Consider the following 12825-nt stretch of genomic DNA (forward strand, 5'->3'; position numbering starts at 1 on the left):
AGTCCCCGAAACGCGTCTGGCGGTAACCTTCGGTCATCAGACTTAAACAGCCGGGTACATGTCGGACAATATCGACTAGATGTCCCATAAGTGAAGCGCTTCATTAAAGAAATCTATTGGCGGAATCCACAGCCTGCAAACAACCGGTTCACAGCAGGTATTTCAGCAAGTACTGAAGCTCCGCACATTTGGAGACACGTGGAACGCCGAAAGAAACCAGCTCGAATATCGGGACTGCGTGTGTTACAGCTCCACACAGCCGTGTCCCAATAGAAAGAATAAAGATTCGGTATACCAACCGCATGAAAAATCCTTAACTAAGAAGCAACCTTACCACATTAGGACAGCTCGTGGGACGCCACCAACTGAGGCTGCTAACTGTGAGTAATAGCTTCTCATACCGAGAGCTGAGTAAAATCTGTGCAATTATCATTTTGCCATTATCTATCAAAATTTACTCTTGGAAAGACTTAATATACAAACCGTCTGTGGGCGGTATCACCAACCTATACCATCGTGTATTAAGAATACCAATTACCACCATCACCATTTTCTTTGCCAGATCAATGTAAGCCTGCACAATAATATCTATCCATATTCACGTGAGGAACCTTGGACTCTTCTTTTTTCTTTTTCCTTTTTCTTATATTTATAGCCCATTGAACTATTTGCCGGACCAGCATTACTGTATTATTGTATTATCCAGTGTCAATATTTTACATTTTTATATTTTATTATATGCCATACGGTTATCTATGCTAGGATTTAACCTACACCTATAGTGTTTTATATTATATATTGTATAATAAATTGGTCCAATTTTGTATTGATTCTGTATGTGACTCCATCTATCAGAGTGCCCAATCACTTTATATACATATGTTTAACCTGGTGAGTAGGGTGTCGCACTAGTTTGGAGCACCTATACATCACCATCACAGGGGTGAGCCGTCCTATACCTTTCTGCTCTGATATTTATACACATCCTACAAGGTCAGAGCTCCCCTTTTGGTGAGGATGGATATTTGGAGCCATATAGAAAACAAAAAATTGAAGGTGGAGACTTATAAATTTGATAATCCAACTGCAAATGTAATGAATAATACAACAGGAGAAAGAACTATGTCTGACACTTTTAGAGAATTGGAACCGCTATTATTGAAACAACTGAGACAACAATGGGAAATAATGTCCTTAAATCAATATATTGAACATAAAAAAATACCAAAAGGGTTGTTATTATCTAAGACTCCCGCACAAGATCTATGCTGTGAGACATTTGATAAAGAATGGGAATCTCTTTTATTTTCTCATTCGATCACACTGGTACAACTGATCATTAGAAGGAGATCCCAAATGTTGGAAGAGCTGACAGTAAAAATTAACCAAGTGAAAACTGTAGTAGAAAAACTCCCAAAAAATGAGGAATTTTCCAGATGGCAGGAACGACTGTGCAGGAGCCTAGACAAACTAGAACAAGAAATAATAGAGAAAAAAACCAAAAAATATAGATATGGGCTAAACCTAGATAAAAGTGAAATACTGGATAATTATCCACAACAAAGACCAATAGAATCCAGACCCACACGAGAACAAAATAATGATAATAATCAATATAATATTCCTGTAAATAACAGATATGAAACTTTGAATCACAATCATTTTTTAGACAGGACTCCACCTCACCACAAACCGAGGATCAGACACAGATCACCATCACCAATAATACAATTCCAACACCAAGAATCACCACCGATACACACATACAATCTGAGGAACAGATTCAATCAGGAACAACACAATCAGGAAACACAACAGAGGAACTGGTACCCACAGACTCACAGACACTACTCCAAATATCAAAGAGAAGGAAGACAATCACGAAACGAACACAGCAGGGATCCAAAAGAAAGACACGAAGAAGTCAGAGAAAAAAGAGGAACAAACAAAAATCACAGATAGACACTGTAGAACAAAAAACTATAGTCAACCTAAGCACAACAGTTTTAACTAATGCACAAATTAATCTACTTCAGAAAGGCCTGAAATTTGCTCCAACTTCTAAAATGAACAAATTTGACACTTATGTAGGCATAGCCAAATTCGTGAGAAAGCTATGTCTAAAAAAATACTTTATAAAAAACCCAATTATATCCAATACAGAAGGAAATAAAAATCCTGAAATTAGACATACTGATTTAAAAATGAAATCAAAAAAATTCCCGAGACAAGAGATCAGTGCGGAAATAGCCACGTTTCAAACGAATGTAGAAACTGAACTAAGGAAAATATCAGAGAGACCCATTAAAAATAATAATCTAACAGGACAAGAGATGCGGGCTATTAAGGAGTTCCAGATATTAAACGACATCACGATCCGCCCAGCGGATAAAGGAGGGGCCATAGTCCTTCAAGAAACGGCAAAATACAATGAGGAATGCCTTAGACAGCTGACAGACGAGACGACTTATAAAAAACTGAAAAAAGACCCCACAGAAGAATATTCTGAATTGTTGGTCAAATACTGTGATAAGGGTTTGGAACAAGATATTTTGTCCAAACAAGAATACGACTATATTTTGGGGACCCAACGGAGGCTACCAATGTATTACTGTCTGCCGAAAATTCATAAAAATCTGACTGAACCTCCAGGACGTCCGATTATATCTGGAATTGGGTCCCTAACAGCTAATCTTTCACAGTATATTGACCGTCTGATTCAGCCAGCTGTAAAAAAGACCAACTCGTACATTAAAGATACCACACAGATAGTACAAATTCTGGAGGGTCTGAAAGTACAACCAAACTGGATAATTGGTACATTAGATGTACAATCATTGTACACAATTATAAACCACGAGCAGGGAATAGCAGCTTTGAAGGGCCAATTAGAAAAGAATGGAGATATGAATCAGAAACAGGTTGAATTTTTGGCAGAAGGGGTCAACTTCATACTGACCCATAACCATTTTTTCTTTGGAGGTGATCATTACTTGCAGATTCGGGGTACTGCGATGGGCACCAGATTCGCCCCCAGCTACGCTAATTTATTTATGGCCCAGTGGGAATGCGAGACCATCGAGCCCAGGCTGGGGACGGATCTGGTGCTTTGGAGCAGATATATAGATGATGTCGTGTTTATTTGGCAAAAGGGAGAATCTGAATTAAATATTTTCCTGGAAGAAATTAATATAAATTCTTATAATCTTATCTTTTCCTCCAATATTAATAAAGAAAATACAGAATTTCTAGATTTACAAATTACAAAAGATAAAGACAAATATGTGTGCAATACCTATAACAAGCCAGTGGCAATCAATAGTTTTATACCCTATTCCAGCTGCCATTTACCAACATGGCTGCTAAATATACCGTATGGACAGTTCCGAAGAATCAAAAGGAATTGTACTGATAGGGACAAATTTGAAGAAGAAGCCATTAAGATGAGGTCAGAATTCCAACTTAAAAATTATCCTGAAAAATTGTTAGATGATGCATTAAACAAAGCAAGAAATCTAGATAGGAACACATTTTTTTCTTCCAATCCAGGGAAAGTAAAGAATAAACGAGATGAAGATACACTTCGCATAATACTCCCCTATAATGCACAACATAAATCCATTGAGAAAATTATAAGGAAACATTGGCACCATATTAAGAAAGATAAAGTGATAGGTGCTCTCATCCCTATGGCCCCTGAGATAGTTTATACCAAAGCTCCAAATTTAGGACTCAAAATAGCTCCCTCAATCAAACATCACAAAAAAGAAAACCAATCGATTAATACATGGCTGAACATGAGTGGCTTCCATAGATGTGGAAGCTGCATCAACTGCAAAAATACCTCGTTTCCTAGAAAAATTACTAAAGTACAATCAACGCAAAACTCATTTGTATGGGAAATAAAAAACTTCATGACATGTAGTACCTCCAATGTGATCTATCTAATACAATGCACCTGCTCCAAACAATACATTGGAAGAACAAAAAGACCATTGAAGGTCAGAATAGCCGAACACATCAATAACATAAAAAAAGGCTATGAGAAACATACATTATCCAAGCACTTCAAACTGGTGCACAATCAAGATCCCAAACATCTGAGTTTTGTGGCATTGGAACAAATAACATGCCATTGGAGAGGAGGAGATCATGTTTCAAGGATGTCGAGAGCGGAGTCCAGAAGGATTTTTGACTTCGGCAGTCTGGTGCCAGACGGTTTTAAACGCCGAATTAGAGATATTCGGCTTCTTATGAAGAGAGGGATGCCCTGATTTGACGGGGGATCACAGTCAGGCTGTTTTTTTTTCCCAGCACTGTGACCCTCTCTCGGACCCGGGCCTCATCACCTAATTATCACCAATATCATAATCATCATAAATTCATAATTAATTTAAAGGAATAAAAATACATCTATTTAGGATCTCATAAATATATATATATATCTAACAATTGTATAATAATATAGTCACCTATAGAGACTCACATAATTTTTGAGACACATGTCAATAAAAAATAAAAAATAAAATAAATTAATAATTAAAAATAAATATATTTGAAATAATAATAAAAAAACAATAAATAAAAAAATATAAAATAAAAACACAAATATTGCACGTATTCATACGTAGCATCACGTTTACACTATGAGTTGTCACATAATGTTATGGAATGTAATTAAATATATAAAAAAATATATAAAACAAGCTTTCTCCTATCCTTTTACACATGCACCAACCGACACCTTCTTTCAACAATTACACTTGGATTATATAGATATGTTAGAATCTTGAATAAAAGGAATATTGGAGGTTCACTACAATAGTTATAGATTTGATGCACTAAAAATACTCATCAGAAATAGATATATTGCCAAGAACTGTCAGAGTATCACTAAAACTTGCGGTTAAAATTGCATCAAATTAGTCATGGTAAAAAATCCAGATTAAACAGACTTCTTATATGATTAATCTAGCAATTCCAGCTCAGAAAAATAAAAGAATGACCTCAGAAAAATAAAAGAATGACTTTAGATAAAGGTTTATGTATTTAAAAACGCATACATACCGCAAGACAACCGCAGCAGTAGGAATTCAGGAAGAAATAGGAGATCACTAGATAAATAGTTTGTGCTATATGGGAAAATGATATGTCCACAACGTCCATGTAGTTTGCCCTTAATAGAAAATAGAAAAAGAATCAAATGGAACAATAGAATATAGTAGATAATTAATGTATAATCCAAAACCATTTAGAATCTAAGACGTGTATGAAATCTTTGGAAATATTTCTTAAAAAAATTTTTTTATTGTGTATAAACATTTTTATAAATATATTGTAATGATTTCGGATATTTACCGTACACTTGTATTGTATTGATATTGATTTTATATTGTTATCTATCTGAGATTGTATTTCATATGAATTGGCAACTTCTTACAATGTCGAATAATGTTTGAACATTCCACTATTTTAGATACAATGGGCTGTAAAAATAGTATACATTGATTATAAACAATTCACAGGAACTGGAGAAATAAGAGACGCAGACTTCTCTGGCCCCAATTATATATATTAAATCATGGAAAGACGCACATATACCGCATTGACAGGGCGAGTCAATTACAAAGATATACTAATATTGACTCACCATGGACTTTTAGTCCACTTTTTCCAGACAATCCAAAGAGGAATCGTATAAAATCCGGCTACATACAGAGACCGAACATAGCCACTGAGGAAGGAGACGAGTATAGTCCCCGAAACGCGTCTGGCGGTAACCTTCGGTCATCAGACTTAAACAGCCGGGTACATGTCGGACAATATCGACTAGATGTCCCATAAGTGAAGCGCTTCATTAAAGAAATCTATTGGCGGAATCCACAGCCTGCAAACAACCGGTTCACAGCAGGTATTTCAGCAAGTACTGAAGCTCCGCACATTTGGAGACACGTGGAACGCCGAAAGAAACCAGCTCGAATATCGGGACTGCGTGTGTTACAGCTCCACACAGCCGTGTCCCAATAGAAAGAATAAAGATTCGGTATACCAACCGCATGAAAAATCCTTAACTAAGAAGCAACCTTACCACATTAGGACAGCTCGTGGGACGCCACCAACTGAGGCTGCTAACTGTGAGTAATAGCTTCTCATACCGAGAGCTGAGTAAAATCTGTGCAATTATCATTTTGCCATTATCTATCAAAATTTACTCTTGGAAAGACTTAATATACAAACCGTCTGTGGGCGGTATCACCAACCTATACCATCGTGTATTAAGAATACCAATTACCACCATCACCATTTTCTTTGCCAGATCAATGTAAGCCTGCACAATAATATCTATCCATATTCACGTGAGGAACCTTGGACTCTTCTTTTTTCTTTTTCCTTTTTCTTATATTTATAGCCCATTGAACTATTTGCCGGACCAGCATTACTGTATTATTGTATTATCCAGTGTCAATATTTTACATTTTTATATTTTATTATATGCCATACGGTTATCTATGCTAGGATTTAACCTACACCTATAGTGTTTTATATTATATATTGTATAATAAATTGGTCCAATTTTGTATTGATTCTGTATGTGACTCCATCTATCAGAGTGCCCAATCACTTTATATACATATGTTTAACCTGGTGAGTAGGGTGTCGCACTAGTTTGGAGCACCTATACATCACCATCACAGGGGTGAGCCGTCCTATACCTTTCTGCTCTACTCATATCTTTGTCTACTTCATCCTAACATGGGCGGTATCTATCATCTTTCATCAACTACATTTGTTTTCGCACCTAAAAATATCATGCCTGGTGAAACCACCACAGAATTTGCTATCTCCAAGATCTCCGCTTGGGATACTTTTTTCACTCAGTTTCCCCATTTAAATGAGGAGCTAGGTAAGTACAATCTGTGTGAGAGGCATATGGGGGGCATTATAGCTCTTGGATAACCCCTTTAACCTCCCAGGTGTCTCAAGCATAAAAAATCCAGACATTGTCCCTCCCTTTTTCACCATGAACATCTCCATTATATCTTAACCTCTACAACTTGATCATCTCTCCTCTCTTTTTTTGCTAATGTCTACCCTTCTAGGATGTCTGTTACACAAAATATAATACAAGCACCCAAACTCAAATCTACAAAGCTCTGGCCAACTTAGCGCCTTAATTTCTGCCTTTAGATATCATCCTACAAATAAGTTCCACCCATGACCACCTTCAGTATATCTTCATGTCTATCTTTTTACAACTCCCTCATGTAATCCACCACTCTTAATCCTTCCAAGTTAACTTCCTCAGGGAACCTCTAAAATGACTAATGTATTCTATCAATACTGCTTCCCACTTTCAAAACAATGAACACCTACTTGATCCCTTACTCTGTCCATCTAATTCAAATTCTGACTTACACAAACACAAATGCTCTTGTTATGCATCATTGTGTAGCCACAGGACTTTCATGTGTGCCATTTGTGATCTTGAAACAAATGGTCAAATATTAAAGAATATTAATTCTATATTGTACAGAAAATCCAGGCACAAAAATTGAAAAGAAATGATGTTACTATATAACTAAGGACATATTGAATATGACTATTAAATCATATGTTTCAGCAAAAATAAATGAAAAAGTGTGTAAACATTTGCACAAGCTTTGTAAAATGAAGCACACAATTTGTTTTAGTTGGAATGCATGTGAAAAGATATTGAGTAACACAGCGTGCAGTACAAGGAACTGAGTCAGGACTTCATTCTTTTATCCCGTAGAGAAATCTTGATTCATGTGTGTTTCATTTTCGATGCTCTCTCCTACAGTGCTGCTTCCTCTCCTGTGACTCTCATTGCGGCCAAGGAATAACTATTAAAAAAGTAAACTCTTCAGTTCAGATATTGACATTTATGGTAAGTGACATCGCCAGGATCACCAAATTTAAGTGAATTATTGAGTGTCATTTTGTACTAAATATTACATATTGGAAATTAAATATTGCAGGATATTTCAGGTTATATTCTATATACTTTGATGACCAATAAAAAATAAAAAAAAAACATCAAATACTGAAAGCTATACTTTTAGCAGTGGCCATCATCCATCAATATACTTGTACAGCTGATATAGGGCCCGCACCAGGGCCTGGCTTACCCAACATTCTAAATCTTCTGTCCAACACTGCGCTACTATAGGGCAGCGATTGACAGAGCAGTCATAGTACAAGCAAGTGTCATGGCTAGTGAGGAATTTGTGCTGGCATCACCCCTTGCAGGCGTCTGGATCTTCAATAGGCCAGAGGAGGAAATGGCTGCCAAATAGGAACCTTGGCTCTTCTGCTGCAGGAGGGGTACCTAACACTAACAGAACTGCCTCTCCTGGGTCTAACCTAAGCCTACAATATTCAGGGCGGTGTAGGAACCAGCTATATTTATACTCTGTTCAGAAGCCCTAGGCAGAGACAGTTCTATTAGTGTTAGGTACCCATCTGCAGAATCCACCTTGATGCCGGATTATGGGCCTGACACACGTTTGATCAAAAATGTGTGCAAAGAGTTTCCATTTTTTATGTATAGTAGGTTATTGTACCACTTTAATCTAGAATAATCCTTAATCCTTAGTTCTATGGTTTGCATGTGTAATGGTGTGCTGCCATACATTTTTCTTTGCTGTCTGCATGCTAGCTTTATGGATGTGCACCTGTGACTATGGATGTGCTAGTCTAAATTTTCTTGCAGAATGTTTGGAGGGTAGCTTCCTCCTTTAGATTGAGCACTCCCCGCCCATCTACCCAGGACTTCTGAGCAGAGTATAAGTATCTCTGGTTCCTACACCGCTCTGAACATTGTAGGCTTAGGTTAGGTCCAAGAGAGGCAGTTCTATTAGTGTTAGGTACCCTTCTGTGGAAGCCACCTTGATGCCGGTAGATGGGCCCGACACACGTTTGATCAAAAATGTGCGCATCTTCCAATTCACAATTAGACAGATTGAGGGGCATTTATTAAGCCTCTTACGCCACTATTGGCGGTGTAAAAAAGTCACGCCATATGTGCACCATAATTTGCATCTATTTAGGCTTCTCTACACTTTTCTGCATTTACTATAACTTTCCCCATCTATAGCTGGTGTAGACTTCAGTGTCTGGAGCATGGCAGGCCAGAGATGTGCCTGATTTGTTAAGAGGCTTCCGCCTCTTAAAAATTAGGAGCACCTCACGCCAGTGCAGGGAGATTAAGACTGGATTCATTGTGTACAAATGGAGGAGAAATGGAGTGGTTGACCAACAAAGATCACACCAAGATCAAGGAGTGTAAGGATGCTGCCCCACAGTGCAATTGTGATGCAGTTTTGATGGTTACAGCATCAACAAACATGCATTCACAAGACCATTTTTTTTATGTAGCCAGCTGCAATTAAATCATTTTACTTATTTCTGCTAGGAAGAACTCCAGTGTTTGATTAGGTGCTAAACTGGCTAAATTCAATAACTGCATTGTAAATGCTTGTCTGTTGATGCAGTAACCGCATGCAGTTTTCATCTGCATCACATGCGCTATGTGACAGCACCCTAATAGTCTGCAAGGTCACAAAAGAACCCAAGGTAACTGCTAAGCAAAAGTCCTTTCTTACATTAGCTAATCTTAAAGAAGCTCTGTCACCCGGTTCAAGCCTACCCTACCAGGCATATAGCCTGGTAGGGCTGATGACACAGACAAAAAACATACCTTTATTTCTCATGTAGTAGGTCCTGTATGGCCGAAAAAGCAACGTTAAAAAATATGCAAATGAGGAATTTGAGCACTCGGAGGCGGGCTTATGCCTTCCGAGCACTGCTTCTGCGACGCCCCCGTTCCTTGCAAATGCCGGCCTTCTGCACCTAATCACACCCCATGTCCTTTTATTGACAGCGCAAGACCAGCGTGCGCACTGGACATACACACAAGCCAGAAAGAAAGGAAAAGATCCGGGTCTAGCGCTGTCAATCAAAGGACATGGGGGCGTGATTAGGTGCAGAAGGCCGGCATTATCAAGGAACGGGGGCGTTGCAAAAGCAGTGCTCGGAAGGCATACCTGGTGCCTGGTAGGGTAGGCTTGAACCGGGTGACAGAGCCTCTTTAACCCCTTTGGGACACAGCCTTATTTCACCTTAAGGACCAGGCCATTTTTTGCAAATCTGACCAGTGTCACTTTAAGTGGTGATAACTCTAAAACGCTTTGACTTATCCAGGCCATTCTGAGATAGTTTTTTTGTCACATATTGTACTTCATGACACTGGTAAAATTAAGTGAAAAAAATTGATTTTTTTACATAAAAAAAATACCAAATTTAGCAAAAATTTGTAAAAAAAATAGCAAATTTCCAAGTTTCAATTTCTCTACTTCTATAATACATAGTAATACCTCCAAAAATAGTTATTACTTTACATTTCCCATATGTCTACTTCATGTTTGGATCATTTTGGGAATGGTATTTTATTTTTTGGGGATGTTACAAAGCAAAAAATGAAGAAAAGCGGCTTCGGAATACAATATTCGTCCTCTTAAAAACTTCTCCTTTATTGCATAATATTTGACAGCAGACACATCCACATCATATGCAGTGTTTGTTAACGCGTTTAACGTCTGAAACTCGTTAACGAACACTGCATATGATGTGATGTGTCTGCTGTCAAATATTATGCAATAAAGGAGAAATTTTTAAGAGGACGAATATTGTATTCCGAAGCCGCTTTTCTTCATTTTTTGCTTTGCCGTACCTGGGTGAGCTGGAAAAAAGTGTGTGTATAAAATTCCAATTAGATGTTACAAGGCTTAGAAATTTAGAAGCAAATCTTGAAATTTTTCAGAAATTTGTAAAAAAAACCAATTTTTAGGGACCAGTTCAGGTCTGAAGTCACTTTGCGAGGCTTACATAATAGAAACCACCCAAAAATGACCCCATTCTAGAAACTACACCCCTCAAGGTATTCAAAACAGATTTTTAAAAACTTTGTTAACCCTTTAGGTGTTCCACAAGAGTTATTGGCACATGGGGATGAAATTTGAGAATTTCATTTATTTGGCAAATGTTCAAATTTAATCCATTTTTTCCACTAACAAAGCAAGGGTTAATAGCCAAACAAGACTGTATCTTTATTGCCCTGACTCTGCCGTTTACAGAAACACCCCATATGTGGTCGTACACTACTGTATGGCCACACAGTAGGGCGTAGAAGGAAAGGTGCGCCATATGGTTTTTGGAAGGCAGATTTTGCTGGACTGGATTATTTACACCATGTCCCATTTGAAGCCCCCCTGATGCACCCCTAGAGTAAAAACTCCCTAAAAGTGACCCCCATCTAAGAAACTACACCCCTCAAGGTATTCAAAACTGATTTTACAAACGTCGTTAACCCTTTAAGTGTTGCACAAGAGTTATTGGCAAATGGGGATGAAATTTGAGAATTACATTTTTTTGCCACATTTTCCATTTTAACCCATTTTTTCCACTAACAAAGCAAGGGTTAACAGCCAAACAAGACTGTATCTTTATTGCCCTGACTCTGCCATTTACAGAAACACCCCATATGTGGTCATACACTACTGTACGGCCACACGGCGGGGCGTAGAGGGAAAGGAGTGCCGTGTGGTTTTTGGAGGGCTGATTTTTTTGGACCAGTTTATTTACACCGTGTCCTGTTTCAACCCCCCTGATGCACCCCTAGAGTAGAAACTCCCTAAAAGTGACCCCATTTTGGAAACTACGAGATAAGGTGGCGGTTTTGTTGGGACTTTTTTTAGGGTACATATGATTTTTGGTTGCTCTATATTACATTTTTCTAAACAAAGGTTACTAATTGCCATTAACTGTTGAGGAACACCTAAAGGGTTAACAAAGTTTGTAAAATCAGTTTTGTATACCTTGAGGGGTGTAGTTTCTTAGATGGGGTCACTTTTAGGGAGTTTTTACTCTAGGGGTGCATCAGGGGGGCTTCAAAAGGTACATGGTGTCAATAAAAAAAGGCCATCAAAATCGGCCTTCAAAAACCATGTCGGTCCTTTCCTTTCCTTTTGCGCCCTGCCTTTTAGTGATACAGCAGTTTACGACCACAAATGTGGCGTTTCTGTAAACTGCAGTATCAGGGTAATAAATATTAAGTTTTGTTTGGTTGTTAACCCTTGCTTTGTAACCGGAAAAAACGGATTGAAATGGAAAAGTGCCAAAAATAGCTGTTTTGGCACAGTTTTTAATATTATTTTTTTGACCGTGTTAATCTGGGGGGTTAGGTCATGGGGTATTTTTATAGAGGAGATTCTTACGGACTCGGCGATACCTAATAAGTCTACTTTTTTTACAATTATTTAGTTTTTAGACTATATTATCCTTTTTGATACAAATATTTTTTTTTTGGATCTCTAAAGTCTAAGAGTCATTTTTTTTTTTGTTTTTTAGCCGATTATCTTATGTAGGGGCTAATTTTTTGTCGGATGAGAGGACGGTTTTATTGCCACTATTTTGGGGGCTATATGACTTTTTGATCGCTTGCTATTAAACTTTTTGATATGTAAGGTGACAAAAAAAAATCTTTTTTTGCACAGCTTATTTTAATTTTTTTGGACCGTGTTAATCTGGGGGGTTAGGTCATGGGGTATTTTTATAGAAGAGATTATTACCGAAGCAGAGATACCTAATTTGTATACTTTTTAAAAATTATTTTAGTTTTTACAATTTTTTTTATCCGATTGTCAGTGGCTACATTGGGATATAAATTTAGTACTCCATGGAAGTGTGGTACTCCCTGAAGCAACCAATAATGCAGAGGCCCGGATGATCGGGGCACATATCACA

Source organism: Bufo bufo, chromosome 1 (assembly GCF_905171765.1).
Source record: "Bufo bufo chromosome 1, aBufBuf1.1, whole genome shotgun sequence".
In the NCBI taxonomy this organism is placed as follows: domain Eukaryota; kingdom Metazoa; phylum Chordata; class Amphibia; order Anura; family Bufonidae; genus Bufo; species Bufo bufo.